The 23,127-nt window shown below is 37.2% G+C and overlaps 2 long non-coding RNA genes across 2 annotated transcripts; both read right to left on the reverse strand.

The window, feature by feature from the left end:
- Positions 1-1,504: 1,504 nt before the first annotated feature.
- Positions 1,505-12,556, reverse strand: LOC128250605 (uncharacterized). The gene is made up of 2 exons (XR_008266633.2): positions 9,356-12,556; positions 1,505-1,965 (listed from the first exon to the last, which is right to left on the reverse strand). It is a non-coding gene; the product is annotated as an uncharacterized LOC128250605 (long non-coding RNA).
- Positions 12,557-13,984: 1,428 nt separating this feature from the next.
- On the reverse strand, positions 13,985-22,837 carry LOC106871916 (uncharacterized). Its single transcript, XR_001409715.3, has 3 exons — positions 22,700-22,837; positions 18,350-18,425; positions 13,985-14,565 (listed from the first exon to the last, which is right to left on the reverse strand). It is a non-coding gene; the product is annotated as an uncharacterized LOC106871916 (long non-coding RNA).
- Between the last annotated feature and the right edge of the window lie 290 nt (positions 22,838-23,127).

Here is a 23,127-nt window from a genome sequence, read left to right on the forward strand (position 1 = left end):
TGTGGAAACCAATGGTATCCTCTCCAAGGAAATAGTAATTGCGAGTGGAGTGCCTCAGGGAAGTGTTACGAGGCCACTGCCGTTTATGGTAGCTCTTTTGGACATACCGTGCCATCAGTTAAACAGACAACTACACTTACTAGCTATACCGACGACACAAAAGTAGTAAAAGGCAATCAAGAAACCTTTCATCTACAGAAAGACCTAGATGTCACAGATAAACGGGCCGAAAAAAACAGCATACAATTTAATCTAAGAATATTCCAAGCCTTCTACTATCAGCCAGTTTTCGCTAACATTCTATCTATATCTTTTCAGTATGATAAAAGTAAATCTTTTGGTCTGTTTTGTAACAATGAAATGTATTTCATCCTGTTCTCAGAGAATCCTCTTGTAAACACGTTTATAGAATGCGTTTATCGTTGCAAATATTGGCAAAAGCATACCTTTAGTTCCTATAAGTGATTTCTACCATTCTATAAAATTCGACCTGTCTTCTTACATTTCGCTTTCACTAAATATATCTACTTCCAAGCCTTCTAATTCACCTATCGCTCTATATCTCTCCACTATTAGTTTTTTGCTAATTTCTTTCTTTCTCCTCCTTCTCTTTCTATAAACTACCTTTGACGTTATATCTACTAACGGTTTTCTGAAAAAAAAAAAATGCTAGCGTTCCCTTTATCATATACGCAGTCATCACATTCTGTTAAAATTTCTTATTGATATGTTTGGTTTCTTTCTTCCCCTGATGAGAAGATTGCATTGTTTTACACCATTTTATTCCTTCTGGAATAATACCAATGTTTTCTTCGAAACATATGTCGGAAGTAAAAAGATTTGAATAACACCTGCGTTTATATATATATGTATGTATAAGATCCTACAGGGCTTGGTATTAAAGTTTCGCTTCAAGTGTTTTACCTGACCCCGAACCGAACGTCCCTGCACTGTTCCAAGTGTCCCACCCTTCTCCTCTAGAGTGAGAACTATGTACTGCAAGAGTTTGGAATTCAAATGCCCAGAGGTATTTAAAATTTAATCTAAACATATGAGAGATCTGCATAGGGTAGATGATTTCAAGAAACATCTTGTCCTCCCGCTGAAACGAGCCCCGTGAGGCTGAGTAGCTGCTTTAGTAAATGTCGTTAGCCATTTTCCGTGGCAACACCATCGCGGTGATTACCGCTGGTCGCGATTGAGCACCTCACTAGTTCTGGGACATGTAGCCCATTGTTCCCTCTGCCTCCATCTTCCGCTGTTTTACCCACCTTTTTTCCTTTTCTTTCCTATCTCTCTTTTGTCCTGCTTCTTTGCATTTTAATGTTCAAATAAAATAAAATAATAAATAATCAATTACTAGAAATCAAGGGAGACAAGCAATATTTTATGTAAAACTTTTGATTTAATTTTTTCGATGCACATTCAACCTTTATATAACTGAACATGTCAGCATTACCGACAGTTATTGCAAGGGAGATAATCATTTCTAGACAAATCAGAATATATATAAAGATACATAGAATGTGTTTATTTAATATTTTTCCTATTCATTACAAATATGCTTTAACCATCAGCCTTGAAATCATCAGACTTAACACGGTTAAAAATTTTGGTAGCAAGTTTGAGAAAAAGAGACCCGCGGCATCTCAAGCAACTCTTGGAAAACTCTTCCAATATAATATGAAGAAATGATCACAGGTCTTATTAGTTTGATTTAGAGCCTCTCTTTTTAACGGTGAAAGTTATTTTCTCTTTCGTTGTATACTCTCCATTTCCAGACACGAATGCTGAAGAAAAATCTCCTCTGACGTGCCTTTTCTTAGAAAGCGATATTGAGAATTCTTCTATTTCGTCTTTTTCCAAAGCGATGTCCAGAGCTTTCGACGCTGAGACCAGAGACATTTTTTAGCAAGTAATTGTTTTCGGATATTTCTTCTGGTGACAGATGATATACGGATATATCTGAAACGATAAATTAATTGTAGTACTATAGAAATATGCTCAAATAATACAACCGTATGTTGTGTTGAATTATTGGTTTCAAATTTTGGCACAAAAACAGCAAGTTTTACCCCCTCTTTACTTTTTCTTTCTTTTCCTTTCATATCTTTCTTGCCTCTTAGTATTCAAATGTTCCAATAAAATAAAATAATAAATAATCAATTATTAGAAATCAAGGGAGAAGAGAACCACGTGGTTCCGGGTTCAGTCCCACTGTGTGGCACCTTGGGCAAGTGTCTTCTACTATAGCCTCGGGCCGACCAAAGTCTTGTGAGTGGATTTGGTAGACGGAAACTGAAAGAAGCCCGTCGTATATATATATATATATATATATATATATATATATATATATATATATATATATATATGTATGTGTGTGTGTATGTTTGTGTGTCTGTGTTTGTTCCCCCCCCCCCAACATCGCTTGACATCTGATGCTGGTGTATTTATGTCCTCGTAACTTAGCGGTTCGGCAAAAGACACCCGATAGAATAAGTACTAGGCTTACAAAGAATAAGTGCTGGGGTCGATTTGCTCGACTAAAGGCGGTGCTCCAGCATGGCCACAATCAAATGACTGAAACAAGTAAAAGAGTAAAAGAGTTAATACTTTATGTAAATTTTTAAAATTTATTTTTTCCATTCGCATTCAACTTTTATATAACCGAACACGTCAGTATCGTCGACAGTCGTTGCCAGGGAGATAATCACTTCTAGACAAATCAGAATATATATTAAAATGCTCAGAATTTGTGGGGAGGAGATAAACCGGTTACACCCACGTCAGTGTTCTCCTGGAATTTACTTTACCGATGGAAGACAGTGTCGACCTGGGAGGAATCTGAACTCGGGACGTGAAGACGGACGAAATGTCGCTAAGCATTTTGTCCGGCGTACTAACGATTCTGTGTGGTCACTGTCTTATGTAGAATTATTGGCAATAGTTTTTGTAGACATAGTCATAGTTATGTCATTTGTGTTGTCTACATCACGACGAGTGGAGGCGCAATGGCCCACTGGTTAGGGCAGCAGACTCGCGGTCATAGGATCGCGGTTTCGATTTCCAGACCAGGCGTTGTGAGTGTTTATTGAGCGAAAACACCTAAAGCTCCACGAGGCTCCCTGCTGTACTCTTTCACCACAACTTTCTCTCACTCATACTTCCTGTTTCTGTTGTGCCTGTAATTCAAAGGGTCACACTGTGTTACGCTGAATATCCCCGAGAACTGCGTTAAGGGTACACGTGTCTGTGGAGTGCTCAGCCACTTGCACGTTAATTTCATGAGCAGGCTGTCCCGTTGATCGGATCAACTGGAACCCTCGACGTCAACATCACGACGAGCACATACACACAGCTACACACACATATATAATTTATACATACATCTTTTGCCTTTTATTTTTTTACAGTCATTGGACAACAGCCATGCTGGGGTACTGCCTTGAAGGATTTAGTCGAACAAACCTATCTCAGTAATTAGCTAGAAAATTCTCTTACATTTCATTACAATGTAATTTGAGAAAAATTAGGCAGTTATTTCTAGCACGTCAAGTTACAATACAGCGATTTCCTTGCGATCTTGTATAAGTTCATCCTATTCTTAAAAAACAAATAACATTACTGTGTGGTTTGAGGGAAATTCGTTTGATACTTTTAGCAGGGCGAGGTGACAATAATTTGCAAGGAAGGTTGCTGTAACTTAACAAGATGTTATAAAGTGGACGGAGCATAGTTATTTTAGCGGATTTAAGGGCTGTTTAGCTATTATTTGTTGCACATCTCACGACCATTTAATACCCTCCTTGCTTTTTTCTAAGTCAGACGTAGTGATGTTTTTTCAATATCTTTCTTCCCATACACACATTTAATTGTCCATTGCTGGGATTTAAGCTACAAATTCGGACAGTCCGTATTCTAAACTGTGATTTAAAAAGAATAATTTCGGAAAATTAACAACAATAATAATAAAATATCGAAAAATTAAAGCAAAATAAAAAAAAAAACAACATCATTCATCTTGTGAATTCCCTAGAGCAGTGCCCCGCAACCATTCTTTTCAAAATTTGGCGGCACACCTGAACTTAAAATATAACTAAATGTATGTGGGAAAAAAATTTATATTCGAGTTACACTACGGCACATCTAGCATCGTCTCGTGGCACACCAATGTACCACCGCATACCGGTTGCGGAGCACTGTCCTAGAGCAGAATAGAAATACCCCAAAATTTTCTGAAAATATAACTAAATGTATGGGGGAAAAAAATTTATATTCGAGTTACACTACGGCACATCTAGCATCGTCTCGTGGCACACCAATGTACCACCGCATACCGATTGCGGAGCACTGTCCTAGAGCAGAATAGAAATACCCCAAAATTTTCTGAAAATATAATTAAATGTATGGGGAAAAAAATTTATATTCGAGTTACACTACGGCACATCTAGCATCGTCTCGTGGCACACCAATGTACCACCGCATACCGGTTGCGGATCACTGTCCTAGAGCAGAATAGAAATACCCCAAAATTTTCTGAAAATATAACTAAATGTATGGGGAAAAAAATTTATATTCGAGTTACACTACGGCACATCTAGCATCGTCTCGTGGCACACCAATGTACCACCGCATACCGGTTGCGGATCACTGTCCTAGAGCAGAATAGAAATACCCCAAAATTTACTGAAAATATAACTAAATGTAAGGGGAAAAAAATTTATATTCGAGTTACACTACGGCACATCTAGCATCGTCTCGTGGCACACCAATGTACCACCGCATACCGGTTGCGGAGCACTGTCCTAGAGCAGAATAGAAATACCCCAAAATTTACTGAAAATATAACTAAATGTATGGGGAAAAAAATTTATATTCGAGTTACACTACGGCACATCTAGCATCGTCTCGTGGCACACCAATGTACCACCGCATACCGGTTGCGGAGCACTGTCCTAGAGCAGAATAGAAATACCCCAAAATTTTCTGAAAATATAACTAAATGTATGGGGGAAAAAAATTTATATTCGAGTTACACTACGGCACATCTAGCATCGTCTCGTGGCACACCAATGTACCACCGCATACCGATTGCGGAGCACTGTCCTAGAGCAGAATAGAAATACCCCAAAATTTTCTGAAAATATAACTAAATGTATGGGGAAAAAAATTTATATTCGAGTTACACTACGGCACATCTAGCATCGTCTCGTGGCACACCAATGTACCACCGCATACCGGTTGCGGATCACTGTCCTAGAGCAGAATAGAAATACCCCAAAATTTTCTGAAAATATAACTAAATGTATGGGGAAAAAATTTATATTCGAGTTACACTACGGCACATCTAGCATCGTCTCGTGGCACACCAATGTACCACCGCATACCGGTTGCGGATCACTGTCCTAGAGCAGAATAGAAATACCCCAAAATTTACTGAAAATATAACTAAATGTATGGGGAAAAAAATTTATATTCGAGTTACACTACGGCACATCTAGCATCGTCTCGTGGCACACCAATGTACCACCGCATACCGGTTGCGGAGCACTGTCCTAGAGCAGAATAGAAATACCCCAAAATTTACTGAAAATATAACTAAATGTATGGGGAAAAAAATTTATATTCGAGTTACACTACGGCACATCTAGCATCGTCTCGTGGCACACCAATGTACCACCGCATACCGGTTGCGGAGCACTGTCCTAGAGCAGAATAGAAATACCCCAAAATTTTCTGAAAATATAACTAAATGTATGGGGAAAAAAATTTATATTCGAGTTACACTACGCCACATCTAGCATCGTCTCGTGGCACACCAATGTACCACCGCATACCGGTTGCGGATCACTGTCCTAGAGCAGAATAGAAATACCCCGAGGTTATAGTAGAAGACACTTGCCCAAGGTGCCACGCAATGGGACTGAACCCGGAACCATGTGGTTGGTAAGCAAGCTACTTATATAATATAAATATGCACCTCGCTATACACCTCGGCTGGTTATTTACCACTTCCGAGGTTCCACTCGCTATAAAATATATGTAGCTCGGATTTTATCTACACCATACCTTAACCGTTGTATATATTTATACAATGCGAGTGTGTTAACAAGTGTGTGTGTGTGTGTGTGTCAAACATAGCACAGACGTTTGTATTTTGCTTTACGTACGAATGTATGCACATATTTATTTATGATATGTACGTATATTTCTGTAAGTATACACTTGTGTACTTACGTATATGAGTTCCTAATCATATATATGTATATATTCGTCCAAACGTGTGCGTATGATGTGTATCTAATTGTATGTATATGCCCATATACGTACATGTGCGTGTGTGAGCGCGTAAATATATGTGCATATATATATATATATAATATATGCATATATATATATATATATATATGGCTGTCTAGTGCGTTGACTTGAATCGTTGGCTTTCAAGTCAACTCACTAGACAGCCATTATGTCCCCACACAAAAAAACGCTTCTACGTGGACTCTGTTGACACCAGTAAGAAACAATTATGAACTTTTCTTTTAAGTACATTTTTAAAAAGAATATGTATTTTTGAAAAGGTTCATTTTTTCAAGAACCGAAACATGTAAAATATCTCTGAGAAAATTAAGAATTAAAATTTATTTTATATAGTGGCGTTTTCAAACTTCTTTTAGGAGTGGCTGTGTGGTAAGTAGCTTGCTTACCAACCACATGGTTCCGGGTTCAGTCCCACTACGTGGCACCTTGGGCAAGTGTCTTCTACTATAGCCTCGGGCCGACCAAAGCCTTGTGAGTGGATTTGGTAGACGGAAACTGAAAGAAGTCCGTCGTATATATGTGTATATATGTATGTGTGTGTATATGTTTGCGTGTCTGTGTTTGTCCCCCCAACATCGCTTGACAACCGATTCTGGTGTGTTTACGTCCCCGTAACTTAGCGGTTCGGCAAAAGAGACGATAGAATAAGTACTAGGCTTACAAAGAATAAGTCCTGGGGTCGATTTTCTCGACTAAAGGTGGTGCTCCAGCATAGCCACAGTCAAATGACTGAAACAAGTAAAAAAAAAAAAAAAAAAAAAAAATTTGATATATATATAGCGGCGTACGTACACCCTTGTGCTCACCTTCTATTAGGTATGTATCTAGATTTTGCACGACTCTTACTCTATCTTTTATTCCCCCTCTCATTTTCTTCCTTTTTTCTCGCTCCCCCTCTCTCACATTCCTTGGCCCTCTCTTTCCTTAACTCTCACTATTTCCCACTCGTTTATCTCCCCTGTACTTTTCTCTTTGTCTCTGATTTTTTTCTTCTAATCCTTCAATCCTGCTGCCCCTTACCCATCTCTCCTCCTTCCACGTGACCGGTGTCTTTCTTGGCCTGACTGCCGACCGTCAACACCTCTTATGTCCATCTATGTTCCTGCCTATATTTATGTATGTATATGTATGTATGTATGTATGTATGCATATGTATATGTATGTATGTATGTATGTATGTATGCATATGTATATATATATATATGTATGTTTGTGTGTGTGTATGTATATCTATTACATATGTGGGAAATTCTGTCTGTGAGTATTTTGTTTGCGGAGTTGTTAGCTAAATCCTCCTACATCGTTTTATTGATTTTGATGAAACTTGACACGTGAGTAGAACTCATGCCTGGAAACATCATGGCATACTCAGATTGTTGAAAAAAAAAAAACGATTACAAATCAGTGGCCAATTGAAAAAAAAATCAGTAGGAGTTTTGAATGGGAATTTCCATAAGGAAGATATTTTTTTTTTGCAATAATTTTTGCATTTCTCAACCGATTCGCTTCAAACTTGAGATGCAGGTGGAAAATGTTACGAGGATGACTATTAAGAAAAAAATATTTTACTTAGGCTGTAGAGGTTGGACAAAAAGCCGCATAAAAACGATTTTTTCTATTTGATTGCAACTTTCTATTCGCTAAATCACTTTTGCATTTAACATCCGATTCGATAGCTATTGAGAACATCTTTACCCCTGGGAATTACCGGGATCACCAGCTAGTGTATATATATATATATATATATATATATATATATATATATATATATATATATATATATATATATATACAAATAATAAATGAGCATATGCATGTATACGTACATGTATGTACATACCTACATCTACCTGTATATATAGAAGCATATCTGGGTACAGGCCGTTGCAAACAAAACGTAGACAAAATGATAAACAGAGTACAGAAAACACACAGGCCATATAGAGAACATTTCCTTCATCAGCTGCCACCATTCTAACACTGGCGTATATATATATATATATATATATATGTATGTATGTATGTGTGTGTGTGTGTGTGTGTGTGTGTGTGTGTTTGTGTCTTTGTGTGTGTGTGTGTGTGTGTGTGTGTGTGTGTGGAGGCGCGTGGTTTAGTGGTTAGGGTGTCAGCATCATGATCGTAAGATTGTGGTTTCGATTCCTGGACCGAGCGGCGCGTTGTGTTCTTGAGCAAAACACTTCATTTCACGTTGCTCCAGCTGGGGAAGACATACGCCATTGAAATCGGGAAACCGGGCCCATGAGCCTGGCTAGGCTTTAAAAGGGCGTATTTATTTATCTATTTATATATATGTATGTATGTATGTATGTATGTATGTAACTGGGTTTCGTATTAATTTCGTAGGTTTCAAGATAATTAGCAACTTTGCCCTCAATTAAGGAAATTACATTACTATAAATATTTTTCTAAGTATAAATTGTTATTTTTATCTATAGAATTTATTCTTATCAGTCGACTCTGATTTAGAACAGTGGGAGGTGAATTAGCTGAATTGATAGATTTCAGCAAATAGGTGCAATCGTTTCTGTGTGGTAAGAAGTTTGCTTCTCAACGCCGTCGTTTTGGGTTCAGTCTCAAATAGGTGCAGCTGTGGTACTAACTTTGCTTCTCAACGACGTTGTCTTTGGTTTAGTCCCAAATAGGCATGGCTGTGTGATAAGAAGTTTGCTTCTCAACGATGTGGTTTTGATTTCAGTCCCACTACGTGGCACCATGCGCAAGTATTTTTGCTGTAGCTTCGAGCAGACCAAAGCTTTCTGAGTTCATTTGGTAGACGCAAGGGTGTGGCTTGAGAGAGATTTGGTAACTATTTCTTACAGCTACGCTACGACAGCTTATTTGATTCCTACGCAACGGACAAAAATTAAAGTTTTTTTTTTTTAATTAAATTGATATTTAAGTTGCAACAACATTAAAATGATAACAAATGAAGCAAAACAATATCTAATTTACAGATATAAAAGTAAAATTCCAAGAAATAAATAAAATCGCATACAAAGGTGCTGTAACTTACTGTAATGTTATAGTAGCTCTCCCTGTTATAGGAACTGAAATTGATGCGGTATAGAAGTCTTTCCCTGCAAGTATGGTTCTGTTTCCTAAAGCCTCTCGGTATCGAAGATAATATAAAGGGCAAATTGTTTTTACTTTTTGTTCTCTTTGATAACGATTATCAGATCAACTCATACTAAACAGACTTCTAGTCAAGTGTTCCAGCTGTGACCTATCGTTTTATTTCTATTAACATTTCCCCCTGTCAATGTACATTCAAGGATATATGCACCCTTTCCTTCTTGCGTCATTTGAAAGGGATTTAGCTTCTGTTTCTAGCAGATTTTGTGTATGTTAATATTGATTTCAAATTTTGGCACAAGGTTAGCAATTCCGGGAGAGGTGAGGGGTAGGGGTGGAAATCGATTATATCGGCCCCAGTGCTCAACTGGTATTTATTTTATCGACCCCGAAAGTATGAAAGACAAAGACGTCCTCAGCAGAGTTTCAACTCCGAACGTGAAGACGGACGAAATGCCGTTAAGCATTTTGTCCGGTACAGTAACTATTCTGCTAATTCGGCGCCTTCGTGTATGTAAATATTGATTTCAAATTTTGGCACAAGGCCAGCAATTCCGGGGGAGGAGGCAAGTCGATTACATCGATCCCAGTGCACAAATGCTACACATTTTATCGTCCTGGGAAGAATGAAAGGCAAGGTCGACCTCCGCGGAATTTGAACTCGGAACGCAAAGATGAACGAAATACCGTTCATCATTAGTCCAGCATGCTAACGATTCTGCTAGCTCGCCGCCTTTGTGTATGTAAGTATCAAGAGAGGAGGCCATAGAAAGGGTGGGGATCTAGGGATTAAATCCAGCTTATGAAATAACAGCCAGGTTTAATTACACTGTGATAAAACTTCAATTTTTCTCGTGTCTTTGGTCAGTAAGTGTTATTTCTTACTTGCTTCTATCTAGAATTCAAAGGAAATGACTACTAATCCCTTCAAACTTTGCTTTTGTCACCTGGACCTCAATGTTTTGAAACTGATCTATTTCCCATTACATTTCAGACAGATTCAGTGCTGAGTTGCTGAAGCAGAAATATTGTTATAGCAAATACTCTGCTCAGTATCACAGATTTGCTTGTCAGTTGCTTGACCTTGAGCATGTCCCTTAGTAGCTGACTCTATGTGCATCTATGATAATATAACAGGAATAGTGGGGGAGCATCACAGCCGTGTGTTGAGAGGGATTCTTTGTTATGCCTGTGGGGATGAGGTGAACCGGCCCAGGGTCCCCACCGGAAGAGGAAGAGGGAGCAACGAAGTGAGAGAAGTAGCACTAGCGTGGTCCTCTTTCGGCCTCGGACAGTCGTGGTGAACGGATGCATGTGGACGTGTGGGAGACAGGGCTTTAGCAGTAGCTACTAGCGATAGGGGAGAGGGGTAGGGCACGTCTTGGATTTAACATAAGCTGGACAGCCGGCACTGAGAGGCAGGTGAACCCTATTTTGTTCCTCACATTACAGTTCCCTCATACTACAAGCTATTTCGGCTCTCATATACACATATATTTTCCCGTTGTTGTCTCCTACCACGAGATAGCGAAAATAAGAATCGGCAGCGATACCATCAGACCTTTCTGATGTGATCGCGTGGAACTGTAAGATCAATGTGGTAGCCAGGCTACAAGGCATTGATGATGTAGCAGGTTTCATGGATCTGTATCTGGAGGGAAACACGTTGGCGCTGTACCTCGAGATGGATGAAACGGACCAACCGGAGACAGCGAAGATCGAGTAGCGCTTAAAGGAAGCCTTTGCGAAAGTATCTTAAACTGCGTTTGCCAAGCTGGGAACGGTCAGGTGGACAGGGAAACAGGTAGACATGTACGCAATGGAAGTTCGGAGACTGGCTATGCTATCTGGTTTTACCGGAGAGAGACTAAAAAAAAGGCGGCACGATTGGCTTTCGTAAACGGCTTCCTTGTTTATGGGCTGGTGTTTCAAGTGCGAGGGACCGCACACGGCAAGGGACTGCGTGGAGGTGAAGCCTGAACAGTGATTGTTAATTCCCAAAATAATGTCTTTGTGGATGGAATGCTGCATCACGGCTTGGAGGTTTACAGAATTGTCGCTGGAGGAGAGGAAGTGAGCGGAGTATCATTCCTCTGCGAGACGTCCACCTAGGTGGATGGCAGATTTCGACGTAAGGTGAAGTGAGGAGGTGACGTCTGAGATCAAGTGGGTTGAGTGGGGATGAGGTGAACCGGAAAGAAAGGGCAGTGGTGTCAACGACTGAGGGACCCCACTGGAAGAGGAAGTGGGTGCGACGGAGGTAGCACCAACATGGTCCGCTTTCGGCCTCGAGCAGTCGTGGTGACGCATGTGGATGCGTGAGAAACAGGGCTTTAGCAGTAGCTACTAGCGATAGGTGAGACGTGTAGGGCACGTCTTGGATTTAACACAGCTGGACAGCCAACGCTGAGAGGTAGGCAAACCGTATTTTATTCCTCACATTACAGCAGGGGTTTTCAAACATTTTGACTTGCGGACCCCTTTATATTTCAGGCTTTACCTTAGGGACCCCCTTATAAACGCTTATGAAATTTATACATAAATATTTGCTTAAAATAACATATATTTTTGCATTTATTTATTTAACAGTATTTAACAAATAGGTTTATTATCAATTAAAAGATTTCGATAAAAAACATATATAAAATCAAATTGCGCATAAAAAGTATTTGCTGTCTACGGACCCCCTGTCTTGTCCTTGCGGATCCCCTGTGGTCCGCGGACCACAGTTTGAAAACCCCTGCATTACAGTTCCCTCATACTACAACTTTAGACGACGTTACTGCTATCTTCAGCACGTCAAGACAGAGACCTACTCGTTGTCTGGCGTGTGTCCTTACTATTTTGTTAGGCCGTTAAGAGTATAGTTAAAAGGGACTTATCTGCTTTTTCCAGCGCAATTATGCAGTGGCTCCCTTATGAAAAATCAAAACTTAATTTATATTTTTAAAGGTTGAAGTTATAAGAAAATATAAATGAACTTATCGAAATATATAATGTACAAATACAAACGTGAATAACAAAGAGAAATATATAATAAATAAATAAACTAATAGATATTTAGTAAATATCACAAGCATTGAAGTTTAAGTAACCAGTGAGTAACAATCTCTTTATAAAGGAAACTAGAGATGAAGTACAGTAGTTTACCTGTACATACCGGTGTAGTATGATAATAACTTCCAGGCAATTTGAATCAGGTGTTATCACGAAATTTCTTAGATAATGAAATGACATTACAAATATCGAGAATAACTGTGAGGGGTAAACATTAAATACTTAATACGTTCTCCACCTACACAAATAAGTAAAACGACACATGAGCGGTTGTACAACCTACTGGAAATAGTAGTTACACACCGTCCCTCCCACCACTACTACTGGCTCAAGATCCCTCATAAAGCTTTGAGAAAGAGTGAGCTGAATAATGTAATCCGGGTTCTTTTACTTTTTTCAGTCATTTCACTGCGGCCGTGCTGTAGCACCGCCTTTAGTCGAACAATTCTATATGTATATTTATATTATATACTCTTTTACTCTTTTACTTGTTTGTCATTTGACTGAGGCCATGCTGGAGCACCGCCTTTAGTCGAGCAAATCGACCCCAGGACTTATTCTTTGGAAGCCTAGTACTTATTCTATCGGGTGTCTTCTGCTGAACTGCTAGTCACGGGGACGTAAACACACAAGCATCGGTTGTCAAGCGATGTTGGGGAGACAAACACAGACACACAAACACATACACACATATATATATATATATATATATATATATATACATATATACGACGAGCTTCTTTCAGTTTTCGTCTACCAAATCCACTCACAAGGCTTTGGTCGGCCCGAGGCTATAGTAGAAGACACTTGCCCAAGGTTCCACGCAGTGGGACTGAATCCAGACTGGTTGGTAAGCGAGCTACTTACCACACAGCCACTCTTGCGCCTATGAATATGTTTTGATGAAATTTTACAGAAACACCTTTCAAACAGCATAGATTACGATTATAAAAAAAAATTGTAGGAAAAATTAAGTACAGGGGTCGATACGTTCCTGTAAACCCTTCAATGTGGTACTCCAGCATGGGCACACTGCAATGATTGAAAAAAAGAATAAAAGAGATAAGACACACAATGTAGGTCATTGTACTACTGCTATTTATACACTTAATATCCTGTTGTCGTGACTCTATTTATTCGTAGCACTATTAGACGTTTGGGAATGTAAGCAGTAAGGGAGTGGCTTTGTGAAAGACCAAAATGAATGTGGTTGCATGCATTACTACCGTCCTTTCCCTCTCTCTTATATTTCAAAGTGTGGTGCTAATTTTATTGGTCAAGTATGCTAAACCGATATTTTATGTTCATTGTTAACTGAAGAAAGATTGCCGACCAAGTAGAGAACTTGTACATCAACGGCTTTTGTATCTCCCCTCGCTCCAATGGTGAAAAAAACTCTTCTAAGTGCATTATGGTTGTGTGTTTGTGAATCGATGTGGTCAAATCCTTCTAGCTTTGCTTTTTCTTTATCAGTCAAGCAATAAAATCATCAAATGAACAGAGACAAACGACATTTTACGGATATTGAATTCTTTATTTTTTCATAGTTATTGAATTATTATATAATTGAAAACATGCAACCTTGGTTGCAGTTAATTATTGTAAAGGAGATCATCACTTCTAGATAAATCAGGATATATATAAAGATGCTCAGTATATGCACACTTAATATTTTAGCTACTAATAACATATATTTTTAATCATTGGTTATTAATCATCGTTATTTGAAATCATCAGACTTATCCTGGTTTTAAAATATGATAGCAAGTTTGACTAAAAGAGACCCGTGCCATCTCGTAAAAGAACACGATTAAAAATAGAGTCCTTACTATATAATATGTAGAGATGGCCATGGGTGTAGTGTTTTTCACTTTTAATCATTACTTTTATGATAGAGTATTGATGTCTCCTTCGATTTGTATTCTAAGCTTGCAGAGACACCGGTTCCAAAGTATGAAACACTGCCTTTGACTCCCGATTCCTTAGTTTGAATTCCCGAGACGTCTTTTGAAACGCTTGTTCCAGAAGATTTCTCTAATTCTTTCGAATCCGGCATTTTCCACTAATATTTGTTTCCGACAGGAAAGGATATATCTGAAATGAAAAATCGATTGTAGTAGCTCTGAGAAAAAAATCCACACCTAATATAAACATATATTGCGCAGAATTATTAACAAACTTTCTTGTAAACGGTTATTTTTATAATGATATAGTCGATGTGAAGGCGCATGGCTCAGTGGTTAGAGCGTCGAGCTTACGATTGTGAGGTTGTGAGTTCGAATCCCGGACCGGGCTACGTGTTATGTTCTTGAGCAAGACACTTTATTTCACGTTGCTCCAGTTCACTCAGCCGTAGAAATGAGTTGTGACGTCACTGGTGCCAAGCTATATCGTCCTCTTTCCCTTTCCCTTGGATAACAATGGTGGCGCTGGAGAGGGGAGGCCGGTATGCATGGGCGACTGCTGGTCTTCCATAAACAACCTTGCCCGAACTTGTGCCTGGGAGGGTAACTTTCTAGGTGCAATCCCATGGTCAGTCATGACCAAATGGGGTCTCAGTCAGATATAGTCGAAGTGTACTTCTATATCACGACGCATACACACAAAGCACAGATACACGCACATACTCTCCCTCTGCGCACACACATTTACAAACATACAAATATTACATACACATCCATACATATACTTGCATACACACAAACATTTACATATATAAATGCATTCACATGCATACATACACATGCACACACACACACACACACACACACACACACACACACACAAGAACACTGACACATTCACACATACATACACGCATCCATATATATTATATACTAGCAGTATAGCCCGGCTTTGCCCGGGATTAAGTTATGATTATTAAGCTAATCAAGTTCTTTATTTCAAACCAAACTAAGTAACATCGACGTCAAATTTGGACAGAATCAGTGTCGCGGCAGGAGCGCATGGGTTGGGAGTTTGATCGGTAGAGGTGATCAGGATACACATGCCAGCTTTTTGAATACACCGCCCCCATCATCTAACCCCGCTTTGCCCATAGGTTGGGAACCCTTCCAGCAAGGAAAATAGAATGCCCAAAGGGGCTCCCGATTCTCTGTGTCAGAAGCGGATCACAATTAAGATCACAACTAAGTCTTAAGTATATGTATGTATGTATGTATGTATATATATATATATATATATATATATATATATATATATATATATATATATATATATATATATGTATATATATATATATATATATGGGCAACACACACACACACACACACACACGTACGTACGTACGTACACCAATTGCATACATATTTTTTGTACGCATACATGTTCGTACGTGTGTGTGTTGCCCGTATATCAACAAAACACTTTTTTCCTCGATGGAAAAAAAAGACAACAATGAAAGTCTTAACAAAACCTTACTCGTCGCTATAAGGGGACTTAACTCCTGCTGTAAGCGATGGTGGATTTCTCCGACTTGAATATTGTTAAAAGTTTTGGTTGAAAATTTATTTTTACTGTTATTGGTTGGTGCTTCTGGGAAAAATAAGTTGATGAAAATACAGCTAGGGCATGACGAATGTCTTCCTAAAATTGGAGCGACATGCGTGCTAATTTGTGGACGTGCATAAATTACATTCATGTATACACACACGCACATTCTGCCTTTTATATATACAGATTAATGAGGCGGTTATCTCCCCTGTCTGCTCTGCCTGTCTATATGTATATTGCGCACTTCATGCAGCATTAAGGGTTTTAACTCTTATTTCTTGCAATACAAGAGCTGTTAACTGCCATCAGTCATAAATAGCGGCGATTAAATTTTCCATAACTGTTACCTGCTAGATGGTGGTAGGGGTCGCTCCCCTTGCTAACGATATATATTGTATATAAAGCGTGCATGATACATAAAACAATTGTCATTGACTAAATTTTTTAGCTTCAAATACGAAGGGAGATCACTTGTTAAAAGCTAATAGAAAAATATGAAAAAAAATTACTTTTGAAGGGTTTCACTCCAACAAATAGAACCTAGTATTCTATGTTTTGAAAGTCTTGTACTTATTTTATCGGCTTTCATTACTGAACCTCTGATTTACGAAGATTTAAACAAACCAACAATGGTTGCCTATCGGTGAATGTTAATTTAACATATGCGCCAGTCAATTTATAACGAAACAACTTATTTTAAATGGACAAAAGTGAATGTAAAATATATGAAATTAGCAATTTAGAGAATGAATTTATTCCTAAATATACAGAAACGTGCAAACTATATTTCCTAAATCACGAATTGTGTTATCTAATGCTGTCATATATGATTAAGTTCATATGGTAAAATTTAAAGATTTGGTTGCTATTTTTAGCACTTTGAACAACCTAATAGATGTAGTAGTAATAACACTCCCTCTTTTAGTTGGGTCCTCTTTAAATTGACTTTCATATATCTTAAGTTAATATTCATTTAAAATTAATATTCATTTGTTTTAAATAAATGTTTATCTGATTTAAATTAAAGCACATACAATTTAAATCATATTTGAGATATTTTTCTTTGGGATTCACAAATTCTAATTTGAAATTCATTTATTTAATTTGAGGTTTATTTATTTTAATTTGAGGTTCATACTTTTTAATTTGAAGTTGAATTGTTTTCATTTGAGTGAAATAATGTAGAAGCGCTGCAGATTTTTAAACACGTTATTCAAGGATTTAGAACAAGTATTCTCAAGCAATGTCTTTCTAGCAGACGACTAGCAGTTCTCAAAAATTATGAGGGGGAATCGTAAAATAAATTGAAGTTAATTATATAATGTTAATTTGGAGAGGGCTTACTTTCGTTAGCCATCTTAAATTTTCATAAACTATATACCTATTTTTGAAAGCTGTCTAAAATTTTGAAAGGAAGCAATATGAAGAGTCTATAGGATAAATGACAAAAATTTGATTTTTCTTTTTTGCAAATCTATTTGTAATGTGTTTCTCCCCCCGCCTTTTTGTTGTTGCCTATTTTCTTTTTAATCATGAGGGAAGGAAAGAGCGCCATAATCCTTTTCAGAACTTCGTGAAAGGGAGATAGGTAGGAAGAAAAGAGTGAAAGCGGGAGGGCTGGAAGGAGGAAATGAGGAAGGAAAGAAGGGAAGAAGGGAGAGAAACAGTGAAAAGGGAAAAGAATAGGAGGAAAGAAGGAGGGAACGAGGAAAGGTGGTGGATATCCTCAAACCGGAGACTTGGGCGAAATGCTTGCAAAAGAGTAGACGCCGGTGAAGGCATCCCAGGTGGTAACTTTAAAACAGGAGGCCAATTAGACCGCGGTAACTTCTTTGCTGTTTTGTAGGCTTCCTTTATATTGCAGACGACATTACTGCCATGTCTAGCACGTCAATTAAAAGACCTACTTGTTGTCTCGTATGTCTCATTTCTGTTTTGTTAAGATAAATATTGCCAACAATGGAGATTAAGTAATCATTGTGCAATAATTTCTATATAAAGGCAACTGGAGGTGAAGTGAAATAGTTTTCCTGTACATTCAGTTATGGTACAAAAATACTTTCAAATTTTGTTACAAAGCCACCACTTTTGGTGGAGAGGCTAAGTTAGCGACTTGTTATATTGTATGTATTGTTCCTATTTTGTTAGAACGTGTGTTTGTAGTTTGAGGGATATTTTCTGTTACATTTAAACGACTACCTAGTGACTGTCCATTTGACTTTTACAAACAAAAAGACAAGTACTTTCTAATTTATATTTATGTTACAACAGCTTAAAAAATGAAGCACGCACTATTTGTTATTTGCAGATATAAGCGTAAAATGCAAAAGAATTATGATAAGCAAGTAAATGTTTCGTAGCTTACCGGGATCTTATAATACTTCTCTGTCTTTCTCTTTCAGTTTCAGCCTTTGTCGTTTTCTTTCTGCGAAAGAAGGTCGCTGTAACAAGATATAAGTCGACAAGTATATATACAAATATATGACGTAAGTAAATGCAACCAATAAGAAACAAGCTTCAAAAAAAATTTTTCTAAGAAAAGACATTAATACAGAGAAAATATTACTATTCACAATTTTTTTGCCCATTTACGGACCTTCCATTTGACACCAGGTTCGATAGGAAGTCTACTGTTGAATTACAAGTCGATGGCAACTCTGATTAAATTAAGCTACATTTAGATGAAGAGGGAACCACCAACCAAGTTTAGACACTTTTCTTAATCTATGAAAGTGTTTTATGATCGAAGTATGACTTCAATTGAACTGTTTCACTAATTCTCGTGACGTATACTTTTGATTTTCTTCAACTGCGGTTTTCAGAAGCTCAATATCGATAGAAAAAATTCCCCAGCAAAACTGGTCAAATAATCGTTCGCATGGCTGGATACTTAAAACCTCATTCCGTGAGTAAATGAATATTTTGAAGCACTCATTTTGAATCCATACCGCATGAAGTGTCTAATACCGGTATGAGCTGAATTCCTTTCTATATGGTTAAAGCCAATATGAATTTAAGCACTATGGTATAGAGTAATTTACAAAGAAATGAAGAAAAAAAAGGAAATACATGGAAATGTAAAAATAAAAATTATCAGAGATGTATTGCAACTCAATTTAAATGAACAATGCAATCATTACATCAATTTAAAATGCAGAGCAATCCTCAGCTGCACAAAGACATAGAATTTAATTAAATTAGAACAGATGGACACATTAGTATAATTAGACCGAAAATCTCCAAGACGTTAAGGAGATAAACAAAGAACATGTGTCCATCTGTCCTAATTTAATTAAATTCTATGTCTTTGTGCAGCTGAGGATTGCTCTGCATTTTAAATTGATGTAATGATTGCATTGTTCAATTAAATAGAGATGCATGAAACAATCGGACTGCATTATCTCTGGATATCCTTGTTGCTTTTATATATATATATATATATATATATATATATATATATATATATATATATATATATATAATATATTTTAATTCAAAACTTGTGAGTTACTATGGTGACAGCACTACCTCCTTCCCCCTCCTTCCTTCCCCCTTCCTCCCTTCCCCTCCTTCCTTCCGCCCTCCTTCCTTACCCCTCCTTCCTTCCCCTCCGTCCGTACCTACCTACCTACCTACCTACCTACCTACCTACTTACCTACCTACCTACCTGTCTGTCTGTCTATCTATCTATCTATCTATTTTTCATATACACACTCTGTCTCTCACTCACACTGTATTTCTCTCTCAACAACAACCTTTTCTCTCCTAAAAATACATTTTGACTTACATTTTGATTCCTCCCTTGATTCCCTCCCTTTAATAGACGTTGTGACGGACAGACAGACGGAGATACACATCTCTTTTATTATATAAGATTATTCAAGGTGTTCCTCAAATTTGTTTTAAGACAATTTAAAATTCTCAAAAACTATGTGAGGAATCGTAAAATAAACGTAAGTTGATTAGATAAATTTGATTTAAAGAGGGTTTAGTTGTATAAAACTTACTTAAATTTCCATAAACTACATTTATTTTCAAAAGCAATATAAATTTTTAAAAAGAAGCGATATAAAAGAAGACTCAATAGGAAAAATAACAACATTAAATATTTTTGTTACAAATTTATTTAAAGTCTGTTTTATTTTTGTCTATTTGTTTTTTAATTATGAGGGAAGGTAGCGCCACAATTGTTCGCAGGAGCTCTGAGAATAATACGAAGGCAGGAAAGAGGGAGGAGGGAAAGAAAGAAGGTGGTATGGGAAGAAGGAGTGAAAGAGGGAGGGAGAGAGGCAAAGAGGAATGGGAAGAGAGAAGGTTGGCGAAAGAAAGGAGGGAAAGAAGGAGAGATGGAAAAAGGGATAGGAAGGTATCTTCAAACCGGACACTTGGTCCGAATGCTTGCAACATGCAGTTTTGATAAAGAGCGAGCTGAATAATACAATCCAGGTTATAACTAAAACAAAAGAATGTTTCAGCTGCGTATAGACATTGATGATTAGTCGGCGCAAGAAATGATGAGTCGAGACTCAATAACAGCAACAACAACGGCAATGAAAGCATTAACTTATTTCTTTTCTGCATTAGGCCCCTGACGAAAATGTCGAATTTATATCTCTTTACAGAACACACTAGTTTATTTATTATTACTAGTTTGGTGGTCAGAACACTGTGCTGCGACCCGTCTTTGCTCTTAACAGTAAATGAAAATGAAATTAATTGCAAAATATTAATTATAAACTGCGCAGTATTTTTATGGAATTGCACTTGTGCGCATGCGTTAGGTGATAGGTGATATAAAAATTTAGTTCAATTATAAAAAATACGCTTTTCGCCATCCACTCACCATCTCCACCACCACCACCACCACCACCACCACCAACTTTTCTGCCTTTCCCTTCAACTAATCAAATGAAAGCGTTACAACTACGTTTCCTCTGCCTCACGTCATGGACGCTTCTCTCTCCCTCGTTTTTCTCTCTCTCTTGTTCTTTCTCCCTCTAATCACGTGAGGGCGTTACCGACGTCATAAGTAACGTAATAATAAGCAGAATTATTATAAGATGGTTAATTTTTCTGTGAATTTTAAAGAAAGAAAAGCAGAGAAAGTTTATTGACCTCATTAATCAAATAATGTTATCGCTGTAATGAAGGAAAATAAAATAAAACGCATTAATTAAATGAGTAATTCTGGTAAAAAAGAATAAAATTAAATGTGGAACGCAGTCAGATCCGGTTTTACGTATGGCTCAGGGTCTCCAAAACTTTGAGGAGAAGTAAGCGTTGAGTCCCTTATAATTCTGAAAAGCCTAAAGCTTGGCATTAAAAATTAAAAAATATATTTCTACAGCAATCAAGTTATTTGTAATGTTTTTTAATTGTCTATTTTCTTTTAATCCAATAGAATTCTTTTAAAATTATTGAACCCTTTCGATTATTTGGCCCTATTAGTTTACTAAGAAACATTAAATACGAGTTCTTCTGAAGCTTCCGAGACTTCATTAAATTTGGGTGCATCTACAAACTGTTTGAGGTCTCTAGATTAAATGAAGCCTATCTTATCTTGTTTTGAATAAGCAAAATCGTAGGATCCCCCGAAACCTGTTGACTGAAGTGGTTCATTAGGTCTAAATCCGGCCCTAATCGTAGGTCTTGTGGAGTGAATCTGACTTTCGGCAAATATAATGATACACATTTCAACAGTATATATACTTGTTCTGGGAGCAATTAAAGACGTATTTATGTTATACACAAGTAAACTTCAAGTTACCAATAGGTCAGTAAAATTTAAAGTGAGCACTGAAGATATTTGGAATATACTTTCAGCGCCATCTTTTTGTTGGAGCACACGTATATAAACTCTTACGGGAAGTGTTAAACACTTGAATTAACTAATATTATCACTGAAATTATTGGATAAAAACATCTTAAAGAAGTGTTTAAAAATCTAAAGAACTGTAAGCAAGGTAAAATAACAGGAATAAATTCTGCTGAATAACGTCATTACGATGTTAACTTCCTTGTTGTTTTTCAGATCTCCTTCGTAGATTTTTAGGACATCAGGATGTGGTTTGAGGGAGAATAGCCTACTATTTCTAGCTTGTCAAGCAACTCATGCATGTTAGTCAAAACTCTGATAAAAAAAAGTTCATTTAATTACGTTTGGATGTGGTTTACAAAAAAAAAAGAAGACTGTTACTTCATCTTTGTTATTTTGTCAGTGTCTTTTCTATTTGTATAGGACGTTAGGGAATAATTTCAGTGAGATTTCTCTGTTGTTTCCTGCAGGTAAAACGACTCATAGTTAAAACTTTAGAGGAAGGTTCTCTTAAATACGTTAGGGTGTGTATGATTTGAGGGAGATTTGTCTGCTATTTCGAGCAGGTGAGGAGATAGTGTAACGACTTGCTATATTGTATGCATTTTTCCTATTTTGTTAGAACGTGAATTTGTTCTTTGAAGGGTATTTTATGCTATTTTTAACGACTACCTCACGATACGATTGTCTATTTAACACTTATAAACAAAACAAAAGTTTTTATTTTACTTGATATTTATGTTACGACAATGTTTTAAAAAAATGAAGTAAGCACCATTTGTCATTTGCATATATAAGGGTAAAATACATAATAATAATAATAATAATAATAATAATAATAATAATAATAATAATAATAATAATAATAATAATAAGCATCTAAAGGTGTTGTAACTTACCTCGATGTTATAATACTTCACGCTCTCTCTGTCTGTCTGTCTCTGTGCGTGTGTCTCTCTATTTCTAGGAAAGAAAGTCACCTTAGAGAGATCTAGTCATACACTAGAATCAGCCAATAAGAATGATTCTACTAAAAAGACGTATGAATTCACCTTTTCTGGCCTTTCATTTGTCACTAAGTTCGATTGCAATTCTACTGTTGCATGACGAGTCGACGGCAGCTCATTAACTAAGCAAAGAAACAATCAGATGAAGAGGAACCCCCACTGACCAAGTTTAGACACTTTTCTTAGTTCATGAAGGCTTTTTATGATCGGATTGAGAATTGAATTGATCTGTTTCGCTAATTCTCGTGAAGTTTGCTTTTGATTTTATTCAACTACGGTTTTCAGAGGCTCAGTATCGACAGAACTTTGTCGTCCAGATA

This window comes from Octopus bimaculoides, chromosome 23 (assembly GCF_046866305.1).
Source record: "Octopus bimaculoides isolate indiv1 chromosome 23, ASM4686630v1, whole genome shotgun sequence".
Taxonomy (NCBI): domain Eukaryota; kingdom Metazoa; phylum Mollusca; class Cephalopoda; order Octopoda; family Octopodidae; genus Octopus; species Octopus bimaculoides.